Source organism: Beta vulgaris, chromosome 5 (genome assembly GCF_026745355.1).
Source record: "Beta vulgaris subsp. vulgaris cultivar EL10 chromosome 5, EL10.2, whole genome shotgun sequence".
Taxonomy (NCBI): Eukaryota; Viridiplantae; Streptophyta; class Magnoliopsida; order Caryophyllales; family Amaranthaceae; genus Beta; species Beta vulgaris.
Window position 1 is genome coordinate 12,431,202 of NC_079206.1, and position 12,349 is coordinate 12,443,550.

The 12,349-nt window shown below is 34.4% G+C and overlaps 2 non-coding genes across 2 annotated transcripts; one reads left to right on the forward strand and one right to left on the reverse strand.

Moving 5' to 3' along the window:
• Positions 1-961: 961 nt before the first annotated feature.
• On the reverse strand, positions 962-1,035 carry TRNAD-GUC (transfer RNA aspartic acid (anticodon GUC)). The gene has a single exon. It is a non-coding gene; the product is annotated as a tRNA-Asp (tRNA).
• Positions 1,036-3,547: 2,512 nt separating this feature from the next.
• On the forward strand, positions 3,548-3,619 carry TRNAW-CCA (transfer RNA tryptophan (anticodon CCA)). The gene has a single exon. It is a non-coding gene; the product is annotated as a tRNA-Trp (tRNA).
• The last annotated feature ends 8,730 nt before the right edge of the window (positions 3,620-12,349 follow it).

The following is a 12,349-nucleotide window of genomic DNA, read 5'->3' on the forward strand; positions in this document are numbered from 1 at the left end:
AAAAAAAATTATATTTGGCCTAATTAGCAAAAATAAAAAGTAAGATAGTTTGAGCGGATTGGATGCAATTATGCGAAGTAGTAATTTTCAAGTACTAGACGGGCTAACTTTTCTCTCTCCCCTCTCTCCTCCCTACTTTCAAAAACCCTAGCCTCCATTGTTGATTTTTAGAGGGGCTTCCATCGGTTTTTACCGTTGGAAAGCCCCCACCTTTGTTTTTTTATTTGTTTTTAGGTTTCCAATAACGATTTCTCCCTCGAAAGAAAGGGTTTTCGATCTCCTTCGTAAGAAAATGTTTTTCGATCTCCTTCGAAAGACAAGGTTTTTCGACCTCCTTCGAAAGACAGGGTTTTTCTCCTCTTTTAGAGGGGAATTTCTACAGGTTACAATCCGGGATACTAGATCTAATGGATTGCCGTGAAATTATTTTGTTGGTGAATAATTATGCGGGATCACAAAGGTTATCAATTTTTCGAATACGGTCAGATGAATCCGACGGAAATCATCCTCACGACTACAAGGGATCGTTAGATTGTCACTCCAACAAGGCTGTATTTTCCAGCGATATAAGCGGGAGATGTTCCACATTGCAAGATTTGTTTGACGATCGTAGTTTTTATGAAGGAAATTTTTGTTTGATTCAACTTATGTATTTGTTTGATTCGATTGCTTATGTAGATGTCGTATGACTTTTTATTAATGAATTAATTTTACTATAAAAAGTACTAGACGGGCTACGGCCGGAAGAAGGCAACTCTTTACATTAGCATGTTATTTTTGATGTTGTTCAATTAGCTTCTTTGGCTAAGTTTGTTAGTATAGCGCATGTTTCGCGTGTTTGTGTTGGCCAGACTCATAAACTTGCTCAAGGGGGAAGGAAATGGCTTTAGGTTTTGGGGTGTATGTATTCATTGTAAAAAAAAAGTATTAAATGGGCTAAGATTGTATAAACATCTTAGGTCGGGACTGACGGGGCTCGAACCCGCAGCTTCCGCCTTGACAGGGCGGTGCTCTGACCGATTGAACTACAATCCCAGGAAAATTAGGTCTATAGCCTAAAATTTCTTTTTTTTTAATTCTATTTATTAGATTGAGTTTCGCCGTGTTGTAACAGAAACACGAATGATATACTATTTCTTATTATATAATATATAATTCCAGTAGACTCATAGTATAGTAGGCTAATTCATGAATTGAATCAAATAGGCCTTTTCTTTTTTAAAAAAGCGGTAGAGTCACGCTCTTTAAAGGCCCTAAGAAAGAGGCTTAAGTGATCACTTCAAATCCGATAAAGGGCTTCCACGAAACTCCTGTCTTAGTCTTCATTTTTTATGTTCTGGGACATAGATATTCAAGATATCCTATTATGAATCGCTAAAGTCTTCCTCCTTCTCCATTGTTCCAATCAGATCCGAAAAATGAGAAATCAATCAAAAGTCAGTGGATCTGAATTGAATCATGACTATATAAGCTATTCTGATATTAAGATTCAATATAGATGAAATCGTGGAAGCGGACCTTTTCTTTCCTTGGACCACGTAAGAATTCGTCGTCCGTGTGTTTTAAATTACCAAATCCAATTCAATAATTGAATTTACACTTTAAACAAGCCAACTCACACTTCATAAGTTCATATCGTCTTTCAATTATTTTATTATCATTTCTTTATATCTTAAATTCTCAACTGATACATTTAGTAAAACCAACATGCCTTTTCTTTACAAGTCACGAAATGCTCTAATGTTCTTGAATTAAGGGTGTGCTTTTTTCAACTTAAAAAATAAGTTTTCGGTACAATAAATTCAGATTAGATTTGATCATGCCTCTCACAACACTAAAAAATAAGTTTCAATACGGGTCAATCATGTTTAATAAGTTCAATTCAGATCCACTCAGATTTTTCACGTGAATAGAGCCCACCCTAAATTTAATATTGTTTAAAATCAAGAATTTGAAACTAAAGACAAAAAAAAAAAAGAAAAAGATAGAGATGTGGGCTTCTATCCTTTTTACATGTATAAAGAGTTGTACTCATGTTCTCATTTTTCCTTCCCTTACACTTTTACTACTAATCCAAATATTTTTCTTTTGATTTTTCTTTAAACAAATAAAAATAAATATATATTGAAGCCCTTATATTTTGGAAGTCCTATTCTATCACCTTATGGGTCAATAACCACCCTGCTAATAACATACCATGGCACGAGGGATTAATCTTCGGATCAATTTTTTTTTTAATTAAAAAAATACTACGGCTGCATACGAGACCTTCTACTTATATTTGTGAGTTAAGCATAAATACAGGACTTAACATTTGGTATTTTTCACCTTTAAGGACCTCCCACTTTTTCTTTCACCTTTAAGGACCTAACATTTAGTTTTAGGCCATAATTAAATAAAAATAGCCCAAGTTTAGTTAAGCCATGGTTAAATGACATAAAGTAATAATTACGTGTCTTGGTGAGGGCGCCTAATGTACAAAACTGCAGTCATTTTCACGTTAAAGTAGTGGCGCCCTTTCATTTCTTCTCCCTTGCTCCAAAACGAAACCCACCATTGTTGAAGGAAAAAGCAAGACGATTACACTCATCAAAGGAGAAAAGCTCCCAAAATTTGTAGGAAATTTTCCTGAAAAACTGTTTCTGTAAATCGAGAAGCCTATAAGATTGTGTAAGTCTCCAAAACCTTCAGGCAGTTCCCTTGTAAATTCATTCTCATACAGCTGAAAAACAATCAAGTTCTTCAAATTCACCATCTCTGGAGGCAACTTCCCATAGAAATGGTTAGCTGAGATATCAAATTCCTGCAGAAGAGTCAGGTTTGCCAATTTTGAAGGGATTTCGCCTGTCAAATTATTCACGAAAAGCTCGATTTTTCTCAATTTTTTAAGCTCAGAGATTGATTTTGACAATAACCCAGATAACCTGTTTCTTGATAGAGCAATCGCATCAAGCTCTTTCAGATCAAAAATTGATTTTGGAATTTTTCTTCTATCCTCTTACAGTTGGATAAAAACAACCAAGTTAAGTTCTTCAGATTGCCTAGATTTTCTGGGATTTTTCCTTCAATAAAAAAATTATTTCCTAGTCCCAAAGAGATCAATCCTCTCAAATTACCAATCCAAGTAAGAAATTCTCCAGTCAAAAAAATCCCAGAAAGATCAAGCACCTCTAAACTCCTTACCAGAAAAATCAGGAATTGGAGAAATGGGATGGTTGGGCTAAAGATTTCTTCCTAAAGATTATGTAACGGCTACTTTTTTTAATTGTTAAAAAAAATCTCCATGTAGCAGTTTTTGATGTAATTAATGCAATGAAGGACCTAAGTTTTTGATGTAATTAATGCAATGAAGGACTTCAACTTTTCGCTGATCTCAGGTAACTTAAATGGCCTCAGATTTAACTCTAGGTCCTTAAAGTGAAAAAAAAAGTGGACAGTCCTTAAAGGTGAAAAATACTAGATGTTAAGTCCTGTATTTATGCTTTAACTCTATATTTGTTGAACGTACAACCGCAGTTTAGATAAATACAACAATTATTACTTTATCGGATCCGTGGCGCAATGGTAGCGCGTCTGACTCCAGATCAGAAGGTTGCGTGTTCGATTCACGTCGGGTTCAATTCCCCCGATCCAATCACGGATGTTAATTTTTTCTTCTTTCCTGTACCGACATGGTGTTTTAGATTTTAAGAGATTAAACCATTAAATAAGATGTGGCTCTGATGCTACGTGTCACTCTGGTCAGCTTTTTATATGAGTCTCCACTCTCCATGGTCCTACTTTTCTGTTGTGGGCTTGTGGCATTAATAGCATATACTAGCACGACTCGATGATAGCTAAATATTCAAGTTAGCTCAGATTGACCTGTTCAAGCTTTCAGCTAGCGGTTAAATAATTCAAGTTGAGTTTGAGTTTGCTCTAGTCCTTAGTATTTCGAGTTATTTTAAACTCACTTGAGTCGAGTTTTAACCTAGTTAAATTTTACTGAGTGGATTTCGAGTAGCTTATAAGTGTCTTATGTTAAAAGCAACATTAAGATAGAGTATATAATGAATTTAGGTGTTTTGTTATAGATAATTGGGTATTTGAGTTTCGCACGAATTTTCAGTTCGAGTATTGAATTGTTCAACTCAACTCACCAACATCCCGTGTCGAGCTCACTCGAGTCGAGCTTTGACTGAGTTGATTTTGAGTAGTTCGTGAGTTGTGTCGTCTCCTGTATACCCCTAATTTCAGCGTTGATATCGCTAACACATAAGTAGTTGTTGTAAACAGAACACAGACAAGTGGTTGTTGTGAACAAAAAAACACATAAGTGGTTGCTGTAAATAAAACACATAAGTGGTGCTCAGTTGCTCTGAAAAAACACATACTCTTTTTTTTAATTGCTACATTTTTCTTAAATTTTTGTTTCTTTGTAATTGCTATATTGTATAAAGTTTTTTATTTGTGGTACTTGACCCACCAAAAAGTAATATTATTATATTAATTTGTTTCTCTCTTTTGTCACCAAAAAGTTTTACTTTTAGCTTTTCCAAATTATTTTATATTGAATGATGCAAAACGTACCATCTAAAAAACTTGAAAGTAACATTGCCTAAACTCTTGTGCATAACACAATGAATGTAGCAATTAAAAAACGGAGGGAGTAAGTAATTAATTTCTTTACCGAAGTCGTAAACGGAAATAATGTATATAATTGGTCTTGTAAGAAACCGCCTACTCATAATTTAAAATTAGGTGACGGTTCAAGCCCAAATATTAAAAAGAAGATGCACCATCTTTTTTAATATAGTGACTAGTTTAAAATATTTAATGACCAATTTGATCTATTTTGTGGTCAGTTTATTCTATTCAGTGATTAGTTTAATCCATTGAGTTCTCACATTTTTTTAAAAAATTCTTTTAGTGACTAGCTTAATCTATTCAGTAAGATTGCCGGATTATTTTCTAAAATTGTATGATGTACTTCGAGATTCAAAAGAAAACAAAAGGAGGAAAAAAGGGACGACTAGGCTGGTGCGGGATGTATAGGGATAATGTTGGATTAGAATTAGTTGTAATGGACGTGTTAGGAAAATGTAGTTCTCCTTCTGTTTTTTATCCTTCTCACTTTCCTGTGCGTGTCTCACAGTATACATCTTAGAACTTGAATATCTTCCATTATATATTAGTAAAAATTGTAACGATAAAATATTAATAAGGTATCAATTGAGACGAATCATACAAGACCCTACACCACATGACTATATTTTTCTTATAAATTGGAAAAATGAGAAGACTTTCTCTAACTATAAATAATGTCAAGATTACCAGTGAGAAGCATAAAGGAACAGAGGGAGAATTGAGTTTGTATAATTAAATGTTAAATTTAGATCACCTATTCTAATAATTTGTGTAATATATATAGACAAAATTTATACTCATATTATCATGTATCATCTCTAATTAGATAATCTTGTTAACTAAACTAATTGAAATGCTCTATGTGTTGATGTAACAGCCCGTTTTCCCGAGCTGCTAGGTAAATACACTTAAGATTCACTAATCACAATCAATGCTTAATAAGCCTCGAATTAAACATTTACTCGCAACGGAAACGTAACCTAGAAAACGATCTTGGTCTTGTGGGTTATTGGCCCACAAAACAAAATCCTTTATATAAGACTTCAATTACACCGATATCTCGACTAATATTCCTAAATATTGTATACAACGAAATATATCAGAAACTATTCCTTAATTGACTATCTAAAATACAAACTCAATCCATAAGCTACGACGACATCTTTATCTTGCTTCACTTCTGAATCCTGAGCTCACAACACCAAACCTGCAACAATGTTTGACTCTGCCACCCACCAAGTGACAGGCCACAGAAATGACACCACCATCAGCAAAGCTGAGTACACACTGTGTAATAGAAAATACAAGTTTAGGTGTATTTTGAAAACTAACACATAGTTATAGTAACAGATAATCACACTCAACTTAGTTGATATAGTTTCACAAAATCAGATCGTTTGGCATGAACGCGAGTGGAGAGGGGTACCACGCAGTACCAGCTGTCTCCAAACTAGTGAGGGTCGTCACCCAGCCTTTTATTGTTATGCTTGCAAGACTTACCCGGACATGTCCTATAACGCCAGGAATTCGCCCCTCCTGGAAGGCAACAGCTAGGGACTCTACCCGCCCTAACTCGGGGTGCCTATTCATGCCTCACTTTCATATTTATAAATAAGATATTTAATGATTCATACTTGAATCCTCAATACTCATACATAACACCATATTCGACCTTATCTGGTCTTAACTCATATCTGAATCATTTCCTCATTATCATACCAAATCATATTTTGAGAAATATAGTATTTTCGAACGATTTGATAATTGAACAAAATGATACTTTTATAACAATCCAATAGCAATTCACAACTAACTCACAGAGATGTATCTATAATCATGGCCATTACCACAAACGATATATGATATCCAAAATTCAATATAACGCCCACGGGAGCATTTAAATATATTTTGCTGAACCCAAAGGTTACCTCAACTCTATAACAATTATACGAAACCTCCAAGCATCATAACTTGATTTCCCATATCATCTTGAATTATATACGTCTACATACCATTCTCCAACAACCATCTCACGATAACATCAAAATCAATAACCAAACTTAAACTAATTCCCAATTCACAAATTATCAACCTTTAACATTCTAATTTCCTTAATCCTTAATTAATATCTATAACTTCGATGATATTAGCTACATCGACTTGCATCCCAATTCATAATCATAATTCCAAATTATATAACTAAACAAACTAAACATAACTCACAAATGTACCTAAATCAAGCACCTAATTGTGCTACCAACAATTATATTGAGAATATAAAGCTAGCTCGACTCGTAAATAAACCTCAATAAACTGATTTCTATGTTGCACTCAAATCCTTAACCAATATATCAATTCCAACATTATAATCTCCTTCATAATTCCGAATGATACTCCATTCCAAAATCATCCTCCAATAATCACCTCATAACAATAACAATAATAACAAACCAATCTTAATATTCTAATTATCTTCTTCTAACGCAACCATTATGCTAATAAAACTGAATCCCGCAAATAGAAATATATGAAGTCATTCCCATAACTCATAACTCGACTTCATACATATCAACTCCAACTACAATAATTATAACAGTTTCCCAATTCTAAGATTAGTACTTCCCTCACATCATCAAAAACGACTATCCAATAAGAACGATACAACAACAACAATAGGCAACAGCTTCACAGCAACTCCACCACAACCACAATGACAAAACAACAATAACCCAAACAACACTACTACAACAGAGCAACAACAACAACAATAGCAACTCCACAACAACTTCACCACAACAACTCCACAATAACAATAACATAACAACTCCACCTTAATCATCATAATTACTCCACAAGTCCATGTACTAAACACATTCCATTAAGAATCATAATCGTAATGACTTAGTGTATAAGTGTTGTTTAGGTCAAATGAAACATCTCTAATGAACCTTAGCATGTTATACTCATGTAATATACTCAATATACACATAATAAAATACACATCATAAGTAAATTCATTTCATAGACATGCTTTACACTAGAAAGAAACAATCACCTAACTAGAGGTATGGAAATCTCTAGGGTAAAACCAAACTAAGTGTGTACCTTAACTAAGGATGCTTAAAGCCACGAAATTCCTTAATCCACTTGGTTAACTACTCCTACAGCTTCCCCAGAATGTATAAAATGCTAAAGATTAGTTTCAACAAGCTTATAGATATTAAAAACTAAGCTTAAATACAAGAGGTGTAAACTGTTGAACTTACAGCAACTTATGTGATCTTTCAGCAAGGTTTTCTATATGAGTTTAAGGTCTAAAGATTGGAAAAAGCTTAACTACTTTGTATGGATGTTTAGAAGAGTTATATGTAAAGAAAATGGGTGTCCAAGAGGAAGAAATAAGAGAAAAGAGACGAAAATCCAGAACAGGCTTTTATAGTCTGTTCTGGCGGTACCCCCAGGGGAGGGAAACCTCTCTGGGCAAGGTCGGTTTCTTGGAGTTTTTGGGTGATTCTTGCTTGAGGTGTTAGCCTAAGGTGTTGGCTTTCATGCATAAAAAGTTCTTTGAGAGATCGACACTTATAGCTGTAAGCAGCTTTCTTTGAGGATAGGTCTGAGCTGTAATTTCAGCTGGCCAGGTTTTACTATGTAAGCAATTTACCCATTGAGCCACGTAATTCTTGGGATAAATGACCATTTTAACCTTAAGACATCCCAAGCATGTCATATATCAAGTTTGGTTAGGTTCTGAGCTCGGATTCAATCCCGAAAGGCTCTTTAACTGAAGTTCATCGTTACCGATAAAACAATCTCCAAACGATTTTCATAATCTTAATGTTTAAGGCTCTCAAGGACTTTCTAACTTATCTATTGGTTTCCAAAGCCTTCTTACCAATAAGAATGATGGTTCTTATCCTCTTTGACCTTTCTTAACCACTTAAGAATGATGATGCTTATCCACAAGCTTTCTTAACCATTAAGAATGATGATGCTTATCCACAAGCTTTCTTAACCATTAAGAATGATGATGCTTATCCACAAGCTTTCTTAACCATTAAGAATGATGATGCTTATCCACAAGCTTTCTTAACCATTAAAAAGTATGCTTATCCACAAGCTTTCTTAACCATTAAGAATGGTAATGCTTATCCACAAGCTTTCTTAACCATTAAGAATGTAATGCTTATCCACAAGCTTTCTTAACCATTAAGAATGATGGTCTTATCCACTTTTAGCTTTTAAATAAAGGTTCTTAAAAACAGGGCTATTAACATACTACCACCCTTAAAATAAGTTTCGTCCTCGAAACTTCAAAACATAAACTCATAGATCAACCTTAAGTGTCCATATATCAAGTACTACAGCCTCCAATAGTCCTTATATAAATTTCTATGAAAAAGTTCTCAAATATTCCCAAAATAGATTTCAAATATCCTCAAATTACAACTTAATTCCATACTCTTATTCCCAAAGTTTACAGAAATCTAGACTCTTATTCTTATTCTATAGCTCAAAACTTGAACTCTAATTACCAAGTAACAGACACACATTCCCAACGATCTTTTACCCTCGCTAGTAGCCAACTAGGCATACGGTCGCAAGGTTGCTCTGATACCATTTGTAACAGCCCGTTTTCCCGAGCTGCTAGGTAAATACACTTAAGATTCACTAATCACAATCAATGCTTAATAAGCCTCGAATTAAACATTTACTCGCAACGGAAACTAACCTAGAAAACGATCCTGTGCTTGTGGTTATTGGCCCACAAAACAAAATCCTTTATATAAGACTTCAATTACATCCGATATCTCGACTAATATTCCAAATATTGTATACAACGAAATATATCAGAAACTATTCCTTAATTGACTATCTAAAATACAAACTCAATCCATAAGCTACGACGACATCTTTATCTTGCTTCACTTCGAATCCTGAGCTCACAACACCAAACCTGCAACAATGTTTGACTCTGCCACCCACCAAGTGACAGGCCACAGAAATGACAACACCATCAGCAAAGCTGAGTACACACTGTGTAATAGAAAATACAAGTTTAGGTGTATTTTGAAAACTAACACATAGTTATAGTAACAGATAATCACACTCAACTTAGTTGATATATTTTCACAAAATCAGATCGTTTGGCATGAACGCGAGTGGAGAGGGGTACCACGCAGTACCAGCTGTCTCCAAACTATGAGGGTCGTCACCCAGCCTTTTTTGTTATGCTTGCAAGACTTACCCGGACATGTCCTATAACGCCAGGAATTCGCCCCTCCTGGAAGGCAACAGCTAGGGACTCTACCCGCCCTAACTCGGGTGCCTATTCATGCCTCACTTTCATATTTATAAAATAAGATATTTAATGATTCATACTTGAATCCTCAATACTCATAACATAACACCATATTCGACCTTATCTGGTCTTAACTCATATCTGAATCATTTCCTCATTATCATACCAAATCATATTTTGAGAAATATAGTATTTTCGAACGATTTTGATAATTGAACAAAATGATACTTTTATAACAATCCAATAGCAATTCACAACTAACTCACAGAGATGTATCTATAATCATGGCCATTACCACAAACGATATATGATATCCAAAATTCAATATAACGCCCACGGGAGCATTTGAATATATTTTTGCTGAACCCAAAGGTTACCTCAACTCTATAACAATTATACGAAACCTCCAAGCATCATAACTTGATTTCCCATATCATCTTGAATTATATACGTCTACATACCATTCTCCAACAACCATCTCACGATAACATCAATAAATCAATAACCAAACTTAAACTAATTCCCAATTCACAAATTATCAACCTTTAACATTCTAATTTCCTTAATCCTTAATTAATATCTATAACTTCGATGATATTAGCTACATCGACTTGCATCCCAATTCATAATCATAATTCCAAATTATATAACTAAACAAACTAAACATAACTCACAAATGTACCTAAATCAAGCACCTAATTGTGCTACCAACAATTATATTGAGAATATAAAGCTAGCTCGACTCGTAAATAAACCTCAATAAACTGATTTCTATGTTGCACTCAAATCCTTAACCAATATATCAATTCCAACATTATAATCTCCTTCATAATTCCGAATGATACTCCATTCCAAAATCATCCTCCAATAATCACCTCATAACAATAACAATAATAAACAACCAATCTTAACTATTCTAATTATCTTCTTCTAACGCCAACCATTATGCTAATAAAACTGAATCCCGCAAATAGAAATTAATGAAGTCATTCCCATAACTCATAACTCGACTTCATACATATCAACTCCAACTACAATAATTATAACAGTTTCCCAATTCTAAGATTAGAATTCCCTCGCATCATCAAAACGACTATCCAATAAGAACGATACAACAACAACAATAGGCAACAGCTTCACAGCAACTCCACCACAACCACAATGACAAAACAACAATAACCCAAACAACACTACTACAACAGAGCAACAACAACAACAATAGCAACTCCACAACAACTTCACCACAACAACTCCACAATAACAATAACATAACAACTCCACCTTAATCATCATAATTACTCCACAAGTCCATGTACTAAACACATTCCAATAAGAATCATAATCGTAATGACTTAGTGTATAAGTGTTGTTTAGGTCAAATGAAACATCTCTAATGAACCTTAGCATGTTATACTCATGTAAATACTCAATATACACATAATAAAATACACATCATAAGTAAATTCATTTCATAGACATTCTTTACACTAGAAAGAAACAATCACCTAACTATAGGTATGGAAATCTCTAGGGTAAAACCAAACTAAGTGTGTACCTTAACTAAGGATGCTTAAAGCCACGAAATTCCTTAATCCACTTGGTTAACTACTCCTACAGCTTCCCCGAATGTATAAAATGCTAAAGATTAGTTTCAACAAGCTTATAGATATAAAAAATAAGCTTAAATACAAGAGGTGTAAACTGTTGAACTTACAGCAACTTATGTGATCTTTCAGCAAGGTTTTCTATATGAGTTTAAGGTCTAAAGATTGGAAATAAAGCTTCTACTACTTTGTATGGATATTTAGAAGAGTTATATGTAAAGAAAAGTGGGTGTCCAAGAGGAAGAAATAAGAGAAAAGAGACGAAAATCCAGAACAGGCTTTTATAGTCTGTTCTGGCGGTACCCCCAGGGAGGGAAACCTCTCTGGGCAAGGTCGGTTTCTTGGAGTTTTTGGGTGATTCTTGCTTGAGGTGTTAGCCTAAGGTGTTGGCTTTCATGCATAAAAAGTTCTTTGAGAGATCGACACTTAGTAGCTGTAAGCAGCTTTCTTTGAGGATAGGTCTAGCTGTAATTTCAGCTGGCCAGGTTTTACTATGTAAGCAATTTACCCTATTGAGCCACGTAATTCTTGGGGATAAATGACCATTTTAACCTTAAGACATCCCAAGCATGTCATATATCAAGTTTGGTTAGGTTCTGAGCTCGAATTCAATCCCGAAAGGCTCTTTAACTAGAAGTTCTCGTACCGATAAAACAATCTCCAAACGATTTTCATAATCTTAATGTTTAAGGCTCTCAAGGACTTTCTAACTTATCTATTGGTTTCTAAAGCCTTCTTATCCAATAAGAATGATGGTTCTTATCCTCTTTGACCTTTCTTAACCCTTAAGAATGATGATGCTTATCCACAAGCTTTCTTA